The sequence below is a fragment of the Oncorhynchus masou genome, unplaced genomic scaffold (assembly GCF_036934945.1).
Source record: "Oncorhynchus masou masou isolate Uvic2021 unplaced genomic scaffold, UVic_Omas_1.1 unplaced_scaffold_6046, whole genome shotgun sequence".
Classification (NCBI taxonomy): Eukaryota; Metazoa; Chordata; class Actinopteri; order Salmoniformes; family Salmonidae; genus Oncorhynchus; species Oncorhynchus masou.
The window spans coordinates 4,177-16,127 of NW_027012470.1; the positions used below are offsets into that span (position 1 = coordinate 4,177).

At 46.4% G+C, this 11,951-nt stretch overlaps 1 pseudogene; it reads left to right on the forward strand.

Annotated features, from left to right (window-relative positions):
- Positions 1-324: 324 nt before the first annotated feature.
- LOC135536367 (zinc finger protein ZFAT-like) lies at positions 325-11,283 on the forward strand (annotated as a pseudogene).
- Positions 11,284-11,951: the final 668 nt, after the last annotated feature.

Consider the following 11,951-nt stretch of genomic DNA (forward strand, 5'->3'; position numbering starts at 1 on the left):
AAGCACAATGTAAAGGCCAATCCACTGCCAGCCTATTGAAAATATCTAATTTCCATTGAAGTAATTTAGCAGACACTCTTCTCCAGAGCGACTTACGTTTTCATTCTCATCTTTTTCTTGCGTACTGGTCCCCGTGGAAATCGAACCCACAATTCTGGCGTTGCAAGCACCATGCTCTACCAACTGTCAATTAAACTGTCAATGTGTAATGATCTTATTATTAGGCCGTCAACCTTTTCCATAGTCAAATTTGTACATAAACACACATTAATCTTGGCCTGCCTGGCTGTTAATTTACAGGTGGGACTTCCTCCATCTTCATGTAAACTGTGCAACCTGTTCTCTCCACACCGAGCACAGCTCCTCTCCCATGTGTCTGAGAAGCACCACACAGAGGGGCTCAACCCTGATGACATCATTGTGGTCCTCATGCCATTAACAGCTCCACTGGAGAATGGTGGAGGTGAGCACCTCCTCAAAGCAACCAGGGATACTAATGGTGGAGGTGAGCACCTTCAAAGCAGTCAGGGATACTAATAGTTGAGGTGAGCACCTCTTCAAAGCAGCCAGGGATACTAATAGTCGAGAGCACCATTTCAAAGAGGGATACTAAGGGCGGAGGTGAGCACCTCTTCAAAGCAGCCAGGGATACTAATAGTTGAGTTGAGCACCATTTCAAAGCAACCAGGGATACTAAGGGTGGAGGTGAGCACCTCTTCAAAGCAGCCAGGGATACTAATAGTCGAGGTGAGCACCATTTCAAAGCAACCAGGGATACTAAGGGTGGAGGTGAGCATCTCTTCAAAGCAGCCAGGGATACTAATGGTGGAGGTGAGACACCTCTTCAAAGCAGCCAGGGATAATAGGGCATTAAAATAACCGGCCATTATGGTGTTTCTTTGTTTTTCAACGATCTGAATAATTAATGAGTGCCCGGGGTAGTCCTCTCAAACATTTGTGTACAGATTGTAATCCGATTTTGACAGCTCTTTTAATCCAGGACTGGAAAAATTTGTGTCTGGGAAACTGGCCCTATAGGTCTGTCTGTGTGTAATAGAGTGATTGATGGCAGTGATCATATTTCTCCCCACAGATAGCCCTGTTAAGAGAAAACGAGGACGCCCTAAGGGCTCAACCAAGAAGATTGTAGCTGATGGGCCCATGACAGAGACTACTAGCCCCAACCAGAAAAAGCAGAAACAACAGACAGTAGAAGCCCAATCAGAAGCTGGGCCAGTGGATGAGGAAGAACCAGAGGACAACAATGCCCTGACTGCAAGAAGTGCAACCGTGTGTTCGGCAACAGGCGACAGATCATGAAACACATCTGCTTGATAGACCTCAGAGAGGATGAGGATCAGGAGGACAACGGTATGTGTGAAGTCAACTGTTTTATGTCTGTTTAGAATAGATCGGAATAGAATAGTGCTTTATGGTCCATCTAGGGATATGTCCCAAATGGCATCCTATTCCCTATAGAGTTCACTACTTTTTACCAGGGCCCATACACGACATGGCCGAAGGTATGTGGACACCTGCTCATCAGACATCTCATTCCAGAATCATGGGCATTAATATGGAGTTGGTCCCCCCTTTTGCTGGTGTAACAGCCTCCACTCTTCTGGGAAGGCTTTCTACTAGATGTTGTTGGAACATTGCTGTGGGGACAAGAGTGAGGTTGGGCGATTAGGGCCTGGCTCGCAGTCTGCGATCCAATTCATCCCAAAGGTGTTCGATGGGGGGCTGAGGTCAGGGCTTTTGCAGACCAGTCAAGTTCTTCCACACCGATCGACAAATCATTTCTGTATGAACCTCTCTGTGTACGTGGGTATTGTCATGCTGAAACAGGAAAGAGTCTTCACCAAACTGTTGCCACAACGTTGGAAGCACAGAATCATCTAGAATGTCATTGTATGCTGTAGCGTTAAGCTTTCCCTTCTCTGGAACTAAGGGGCTGAGCCCGAACCATGAAAAACAGCCCCAGACCATTATTCCTCCTCCACCAAATTTTACAGTTGGCACTATGCATTGGGAAGGTAGTGTTCTCCTGGCATCCACCAAACCCAGATTTGTCCATCAGACTGCCAGATGGTGAAGCGTGATTCCACTGCTCCTGAGTCCAATGGTGGCGAGCTTTACACCACTCCAGCCGAGGCTTGGCATTGTGCATGGGGATCTTAGGCTTATGTGCGGCTGCTTGGCCATGGAAACCCATTTCATGAAGCTCTCGCGAACAGTTCTTGTGCTGACGTTGCTTCCAGAGGCAGTTTGGAACTCTGTAGTGAGTGTTGCAACATAGAAAAGGCGATTTTTAATGTGCCACGCGCTTCAGCACTTGGCGGTCCCGTTCTGTGAGCTTGTGTGGCCTACCACTTTACGTCTGAGCCGTTGTTGCTCCTAGATGTTTCCACTTCCCAATAAAAAGTTCTTACAGTTGACCGGGCCAGCTCTAGCAGGGCAGAAATGATAAACTGAAACTGAAAGGTGTTAATCCTATGACGTGCCACGTTGAAAGTCACTGAGTTCATCAGTAAGGCTGCCAATGTCTATCTATGGAGATTGCATGGATTGCATACACACCCTTCCCATCAAGCGTCCACAGGGATGCTACCCCATGTTGACTCCAATGCTTCCCACAGTTGTGTCAAGTTGGCTAGATGCCCTTGAGTGGTGGACCATCCTTGATACACACAGGAAACTGTTGAGCATGAAAAACCCAGCAGCGTTGCAGTTCTTGACACAATCTGGTGCTCCTGGCACCAACTACCATACCCCATTCAAAGGCACTTAAATCTTTTGTCTTGCCTATTCACCCTCTGAATGGCACACATACAAAATCCATGTCTCTGATTGAAGTGGATTTAGCAAGTGACATCAATAAGGGATCATAGCTTTCACCTGGATTCACCTGGTCAATTAATGTCATGGAAAGAGCTATATCTATATGTTCACCATCTAAATGTCTATATCAATACCATCTAAATGTCTATATCAATATGTTCACCATCTAAATGTCTATATCAATATGTTCACCATCTAAATGTCTATATCAATATATTCACCATCTAAATGTCTATATACCATCTAAATGTCTATATCAATATATTCTCCATCTAAATATCTATATCTACCGTCTATATCTATACCATCTAAATCTCTATATCAATATATTCACCATCTAAATGTCTATATACCATCTAAATGTCTATATCAATATAAATGTCTATATCATCTAAATGTCTATATACCATCTAAATCTCTATATCAATATATTCACCATCTAAATGTCTATATACCATCTAAATGTCTATATCAATATATTCACCATCTAAATGTCTATATCTACCGTCTATATCTATACCATCTAAATGTCTATATGTTCATCATCTAAATGTCTATCTGTTTTTTATTGATTGATGTTTAGTTTTCATGATCTCTCCCCACAGACAAAGAGTTTGAGGCTCAACCTGGCGCAGCAGAAGGCAAAGAGGAGGACAGGGAGAGAAGCTCAAAGAGGCTACGGCCACTCCGCTCTGAGAGGGTTTCTCTTGTGAAGGACCAGGAACCAGCAGGAGGCTCCAAGAACCCCATCATCAGTGTGGTTCTGACCGCTCATGAGGCACTTCCTGGTAAGTTACAACTACATTATCATCAGTGTGGTTCTGACCGCTCATGAGGCACTTCCTGGTAAGTTACAACTACATTATCATCCGTGTGGTTCTGACCGCTCATGAGGCACTTCCTGGTAAGTTACAACTACATTATCATCAGTGTGGTTCTGACCGCTCATGAGGCACTTCCTGGTAAGTTACAACTACATTATCATCCGTGTGGTTCTGACCGCTCATGAGGCACTTCCTGGTAAGTTACAACTACATTATCATCAGTGTGGTTCTGACCGCTCATGAGGCACTTCCTGGTAAGTTACAACTACATTATCATCCGTGTGGTTCTGACCGCTCATGAGGCACTTCCTGGTAAGTTACAACTACATTATCATCAGTGTGGTTCTGACCGCTCATGAGGCACTTCCTGGTAAGTTACAACTACATTATCATCCGTGTGGTTCTGACCGCTCATGAGGCACTTCCTGGTAAGTTACAACTACATTATCATCAGTGTGGTTCTGACCGCTCATGAGGCACTTCCTGGTAAGTTACAACTACATTATCATCCGTGTGGTTCTGACCACTCATGAGGCACTTCCTGGTAAGCTACAACTACATTATGGATGCGCCCCAAAATGGCACCCTACTACCTACATGGTGTTATATTTGACCAGGGCCCATAGGGAATAGGCCGTAGGGAATAGGGTGTAGGGAATAGGGTACCATTGGGGATGCACATGGATCAACCAGAGGATCTTCAGATTTTATCCAGAAAAGTATAGATTCACAATGTTGCTGTTGGTACATTTTCAGAGTTTTATGTATGAAAAATCAGGAAAGTTTATAGTCTATGTATTCCCGATGACTTGTCGTTGTACCTAGGCTGTATAAACCTTTATCTGTCTGTGTATGGTTATTTAGGTGCGACCAGGATAGTGCCGATCGAGGCCACCCCGGCAGAGCCGGTTGCTCCAGCAGACACAGACCCTCAGGAGGCAGGACAGAAGAGAGGGTTTCAGGAATATTCCATACAACAAGCTGCTTATGAAGTGCCATTAAAGTCCAACAGGTACAGACGTTTGGGTTGTACACCACACAGCAGTTGAAGATCAAGTACTCAGACTGTTTATGTGGCGTTAATAAACATAATGATGTATTGAGTGAACTGAATCAATGTAGTCTACAGTATTATCAAGCATTGGGAAATGTCATAGTCTATATGTAACACTTTAATGGATGTGTCAACAACAGATTTCAGCATTGTTACTGTAGATACAAACATCATGTTTTTGCTATAGCGCAAATAGAATTTTGGCAAAGTTACTTTGGAAAAGAGCAACACATATTTGGTTCTACTGTATGTGTGTATTGCAACATCCCTCGTTCATACAGAATAGGACAGACCCAGTTGAAGATCTTCACCTGCGAATACTGCAACAAGGTCTTCAAGTTCCGCCACTCGTTGCAGGCCCATCTGCGAACCCACACCAACGAGAAACCCTTCAAGTGTCCACACTGTGACTACGCCAGTGCCATCAAAGCCAACCTCAGCGTTCACTTGCGCAAGCACACGGAGAGAAGTTCAGCTGTGAACACTGCTCCTTCCAGTGCCTCAGCAAGGGCCACCTCAAGGTGCACGTGGAGAGAGTTCACCACAAGATCAAGCAGCACTGTCTCTTCTGCAAAAAGAAGTACTCCGATGTGAAGAACCTGCTGAAACACATGAGGGAGAGCCACGACCTAGAGGACAAGAAGGTGACCTACCTCTCTCTTTTAAAATCTACCATATGCCTTTATACTGTCTTTATTATGAGATCTTATTGATGTAGTTATTAATAACATGTGTTATTATGAAGGTGACCTACCTCTCTCTTTTAAAATCTACCATATGCCTTTATACTGTCTTTATTATGAGACCTTATTGATGTGGTTATTAATAACATGTGTTTTTATGAAGGTGAAGGAGTCGTACCATGAGTATAGTCTACAGACCAGGGAAGGCAAGAGGCAGCTCCTCTCGACTGCCAGATCTGCGACCGCAAGTTTAAGAACGAGCTGGACCGTGACCGCCACATGATGGTTCACGGTAGCGAGAGGCCGTTCGGCTGCGAGCTGTGTGACCACGGCTGCACCAAGTTTCAGGCTCTCCAGGCTCACGTCCGTAAGCATCCCTTCCTCTACGTGTGTGCCACCTGCCAGCAGAAGTTTGTCAGCTCCGTGCGGCTGAAGGCCCACCTGAAGGAGGCTCACCCAGAGTCAGAGGAGGCGGTTGGGTTCTCAGAGTCCATCAACAGCAGCTTCTGTCTGCTGGAGCCGGGGACGACATCAAGAGATGCTGAGACAGGATGAGATCAGGATGGCTGAGGAGCTATCTCTACTCAACGCCCAGCAGGAGGAGGAGGCCTTCACTGGTGACCCTTCAGAGGAACAGGAGGAGGCCTTCACTGGTGACCCTTCAGAGGAACAGGAGGAGGCCCTCGCTGGTGACCCCTCAGAGGAACAGGAGGAGGCCCTCGCTGGTGACCCTCAGAGGAAAAGGAGGAGGAGGAGGCCCTCGCTGGTGACCCTTCAGAGGAAAAGGAGGAGGAGGAGGCCCTCACTGGTGACCCCCTCAGAGGAAAAGGAGGAGGAGGAGGCCCTCGCTGGTGACCCCTCAGAGGAAAAGGAGGAGGAGGAGGCCTCGCTGGTGACCCTTCAGAGGCCCTCGCTGGTGACCCTTCAGAGGCCCTCGCTGGTGACCCTTCAGAGGAACAGGAGGAGGCCCTCGCTGGTGACCCTTCAGAGGAACAGGAGGAGGAGGAGGCCCTCGCTGGTGACCCCTCAGAGGAGCAGGGGGGGGGAGAGGAACAGGAGGAAGGACTGGGAGAGGGAGAGGAACAGGAGGAAGGACTGGGAGAGGGAGAGGAACAGGTAGTCCCTGATCCAGGGCCTGAGGAGACATGCGTGTTAAATCAACCGGCACAAGAGACTGAGACTCTACAAGACAGAACTGAGCCAATCAGTCCTGAACAAACCCAGACAGCAAGAAAAGGCGACGACCCAGGAAGTAATCAGTGAGGAGAGAACTGATAAGACACTGATGGAGGAAGACAAGCCTCACGGGGAGAATGAGGTCATTGTGGCTGAACAAGACACTTTGGTAGAAAGGCCTTCAGGCAAGGAGGAGTCAGTGGTGGGCCACCAGCAGCATCCAGAAGAAGACAAAGGTTCTTCATCAACATCACAAGGTCATGTTGAGGAGACTCTCCGGTCTTTGGTTCTGATTCAGGGGGAGGTCATAGGTCAAACAAACGCTTCAGCTGGCCCACAAGGAGAAGATGGCACAACGGAGGAGAGGAGCGCTTTCAACAGATTCTAGATAAGTTGCAGAAAAGGCAGCTGAACATGGTTGTCTTTGACAGAATCCGAAAGTATACGGGGACCTGGAATGTGAATACTGTGGTAAGAATATATCACACAAATATATTGACATAGAAAACCATTTTCTAGCAGTATAAGTTGCATTTTTACAAGGGTTTGTAATTTCAGCTATTTCATCATTTTCTATGTGTTGGTAATTCATCTGTAAACCAGCTGTTTTTTTGAAGCCACATGTTTTCTGTTGTTCCCCGTCTAGGAAAGCTCTTCTGGTACCAAGTGCACTACAACATGCATGTGCGCATTCTCACACAAAAGAGCATCTACATTACTGTACCCAGTGCAGCTATTCGTCCATCACCAAGAACTGTCTGAAGCGACACCTGATCCAGAGACACAGTAACATCCTGCTCCAGTGCCCCATGGAACACTGTCAGTACTGCACACCTGACAAGTACAAGCTGCAGGCACACCTCAAAACACACTTTGACAATGTGAGTCTGGGGCTGGGGCCCAAATGGAACCCTACTTTGACCAGGGCCCATAGGGGTCACAATTATGATCATTATTACATTGAAATGTCTGTTTGTTGGCGATTGTGGACTCTTAACATCACCAATTTAATCCAATATTAAAGGAGAAGAAAAGCTTTGCTTGCCCTGTGTGTAGAGGAACGTTCACTGAAGATAAACTTAAGCATCATATCAAGAGCTTTCATCCAGGTAAGAGACAGGGAACAAAGCCCACTCTTTGGTGTTCTATTCCAACAGCAGAGTGTTAATGATGTTTAAATCCAAAATATCATACCCATTTCCTGATTGGAGCCAGGCAGGAAGGTAGTAAGCCTCGTCAGAGCCAGAACGGCCCATAGGGGAGGAGCCTATCCTGGTTCTGAATCTTGAGGCAGCTTTAATGTACATGTACAGCCCCTGGACAGGACGCTGGCTATGTAGGTAAAACCATCTCTTATCTGCAGATACGCCGATGGACACCATCTCCGAGGCGCTTGGGGTGCGGGTGCAGATGAAGGGCTTGATCGGGAAGAGCGTCTAAGTGTCCTTACTGTGACAGCTACTTCATGAGGAACGGAGCTGATCTGCAGCAGCACATCTGGGCTCACCAAGGTAGGACAGTCAAACTCATTAGGCTGCGAACCAAATGCCATCCTATTCCCTATGAGTTCTACTGTTGGACTCTGAGGTGGCCCGAAGTGGTTTTCTACACATTTTAAAAGGCAATAGCAACTACCACACTTAACTTTTAGGGAAAGTTTTGCTTGCAAACGAATGTGATGTGTACTTGTCTTACCTACCTTAGTTGAATGCACTGACTGTAAATCACTCTGGATTAGAGTCTCTGCTAAAAATAACTACTGACTGTTAATCACTCTGGATTAGAGTCTCTGCTAAATAACTACTGACTGTAAATCCCTCTGGATTAGAGTGTCTGCTAAATAACTACTGACTGTAAATCACTCTGGATTAGAGTCTCTGCTAAATGACTACTGACTGTAAATCACTCTGGATTAGAGTGTCTGCTAAATAACTACTGACTGTAAATCCCTCTGGATTAGAGTGTCTGCTAAATAACTACTGACTGTAAATCCATCTAGATTAGAGTCTCTGCTAAATAACTACTGACTGTAAATCACTCTGGATTAGAGTGTCTGCTAAATAACTACTGACTGTAAATCAATTAGTCTCTCTGGATTATTAGAGTGTCTGCTAATTAACGACTGACTGTAAATCCCTCTGGATTAGAGTCTCTGCTAAATAACTACTGACTGTAAATCCCTCTGGATTAGAGTCTCTGCTAAATAACTACTGACTGTAAATCCATCTGGATTAGGAGTCTCTGCTAAATAACTTTGACTGAGTCTCAAATAACTACTGACTGTAACTGGATTAGAGTCTCTGCTAAATAACTACTGACTGTAAATCCCTCTGACGATTAAGTCTCTGCTAAATAACTACTGACTGTAAATCCCTCTGGATTAGAGTCTCTGCTAAATAACTACTGACTGTAAATCCCTCTGGATTAGAGTACCTGAATTAACGCTGACTAAATCCCTCTGGATTAGAGTCTGCTAAATAACTACTGACTGTAAATCACTCTGGATTAGAGTCTCTGCTAATAACTACTGACTGTAAATCCCTCTGGATTAGAGTGTCTGCTAAATAACTACTGACTGTAAATCCTCTGGATTGGAGTCTCTGCTAAATAACTACTGACTGTAAATCCCTCTGGATTAGAGTGTCTGCTAAATGACCAAAATGTAAGCCACTGTATCTCTTCCTGTTAGGAGTGAAGCCCTTCAAGTGTTCCCTGTGTGACTCACATGGCGAAGTAAGAGCAACCTGAAGGCCCACATGAGCAGACACACCACGGAGAAGACACACCTGTGTGACATGTGTGGCAAGAGTTCAAGTCAAGGTCCTCTGAAGAGCCACAAGCTGATGCACACAGAGGACGGTGAGAGAAACCCCTGGCTTTGAGATCTGGAATGAGTCCCAAATGGTATTATTCCTATATAGTGCACTACTTTAGACCTGGTCAGAGTTTCTGGTCAAAAGTAGTGCACTATATAGGGCTCTGATCAATAGTAGTGCACTATATAGAACTCTATATAGGGCTCTGGTCAATATTAGTGCACTATATAGGGAGGGCTCTATAAGGCTCTGGTCAATAGTAATGCACTATATAGGGCTCTATATAGTCTGGTCTTCTGGTCAAAGTAGTGCACTATATGGGGCTCTGGTCAATAGTAGTGCACTATGGGGAAAGCTCTATATATGGCTCTGGTCAGTTCCTGGTCAAAAGTAGTGCACTATATAGCGCTCTGGTCAATGGTAGTGCACTATACATGGAATAGGGAACCATTTGGGATCTAGTGTGGGCAGTTAACTGTCCCTCATACTGTAGATAAACGGTTCCAATGAACAAGTGTGATTACAGCGCTGATGAGTATTGTCATCCTGTCTCTGTCCTCCATACTGTAGGGTTAGGTATGTACATCCTGTCTCTGTCCCTCCATACTGTAGGGTTAGGTATGTTACATCCTGTCTCTGTCCCTCCATACTGTAGGGTTAGGTATGTACATCCTGTCTCCTGTCCCTCCATACTGTAGGGTTAGGTATGTACAGAGTGTGATTGCAGCACTGAGTATTGTCATCCTGTCTCTGTCCCTCCATGTGTAGGGTTAGATATGTACATCCTGTCTCTGTCCCTCCTTGTAGGGTTATGTACGTACCCTGTCTCTGTCCCTCCATACTGTAGGGTTAGGCATGTACATCCTGTCTCTGTCCCCTCCCATACTGTAGGGTTAGGTATGTACATCCTGTCTCTGTCCCTCCATACTGTAGGGTTAGGTATGTACATCCTGTCTCTGTCCTCATACTGTAGGGTTAGGTATGTACATCCTGTCTCTGTCCCTCCATACTGTAAGGGTTAGGTATGTACATCCTGTCTCTGTCACCATACTGTAGGGTTAGGTATGTACACATCTGTCTCTGTCCTCCATACTGTAGGGTTAGGTATGTACATCCTGTCTCTGTCCCTCCCATACTGTAGGTTAGTATGTACATCCTGTCTCTGACCCTCCATACTGTAGAGGTTAGGTATGTACATCCTGTCTCTGTCACCTCCATACTGTAGGGTTAGGTATGTACATCCTGTCTCTGTCCCTCCCATGCAAGGGTTAGGTATGTACATCCTGTCTCTGTCCCTCCATACTGGGGTTAGGTATGTACATCCTGGTCTCTGTCCCTCCATACTGTAGGGTTAGGTATGTACATCACTGTCTCTGTCCCCTCCATACTGTAGGGTTAGGTATGTACAGAGTGTGATTGCAGCACTGAGTATTGTCATCCTGTCTGTCCCTCCATACTGTAGGTAAACAATTCCAATGTACAGAGTGTGATTACAGCGCTGCTGGGAAACCTCACTGAGTACTGACACATGGAGCACGCCTCTTTCAAGGTAATCAGAAGAGGGCCGTCTCTCTATAAAAGCTTTATAATACAGTCACTATAGCGTCAATGCATCAACACCAGCCTCTAACAGGTTCAACCTCCACTACCATGAAATACATTTGGACGAAAAGCAAGGAGCAGCACAATGTTCCCTCAGGAAAAAAAAATGACCCTTTCTTGTCTTCATTATTGATGCCAATTGAAATGTGTTTTCCACAGCCCTACCGCTACGGTCACTGTCACTACTCCTGTAACATTAGCAGGACCCCTGAAGGGACATTAGAAAGAAGCACCCCAACCAGGAGTACTGTAACTGTAGCAGGGGGGCCTGGGCCAGCCACCTCTGAGGCTGTGGGCAGCAGGTGAGTCGCTCCAGAGACACACTGATCTCTGCAATGTCTCATACTGGCTGCCAACCAGGAGTATTGTAGCATGGGCCTGGGCCAACCACCTCTGAAGGCTGTGGAGCAGCAAGGTGAGTCGCTCAGGGAGTTTTGCGCAGTCTCTCTGTGTCTCATACTGTACCTGCCAACCAGGAGTACTGTAGCATGAGGGCCTGGGCCAGCCACCTCTGATGCTGTGGGCAGCAGGTGAGTCGCTCCAGCAGAGACACACTGATCTCTGTGTCTCGCTGTAGCATGGGAGTGCTTTGTAAGCATGGGGCCTGGGCCAGTCACCTCTGAGGCTGTGGAGCAGCAAGGTGAGTCTCAGCAGAACACACTGATCTCTGTGTCTCATGTACCAACCAGGAGTACTGTAACGCAGGGCCTGGGCCAGCCACCTCTGAGGCTGTGGAGCAGCCAAGGAGGTCGCTCAGCAGAGACACACTGATCTCTGTGTCTCATACTGTACCAACCAGGGTACTGTAACGGGGGCCTGGGCCAGCCACCTCTGAGGCTGTGGAGCAGCAAGGTGAGTCGCTCAGCAGAGACACACTGATCTGTGTCTCATGTACCAACCAGGAGTACTGTAGCATGGGCCTGGGCCAGTCACCTCTGAGGCTGTGGAGCAGCAA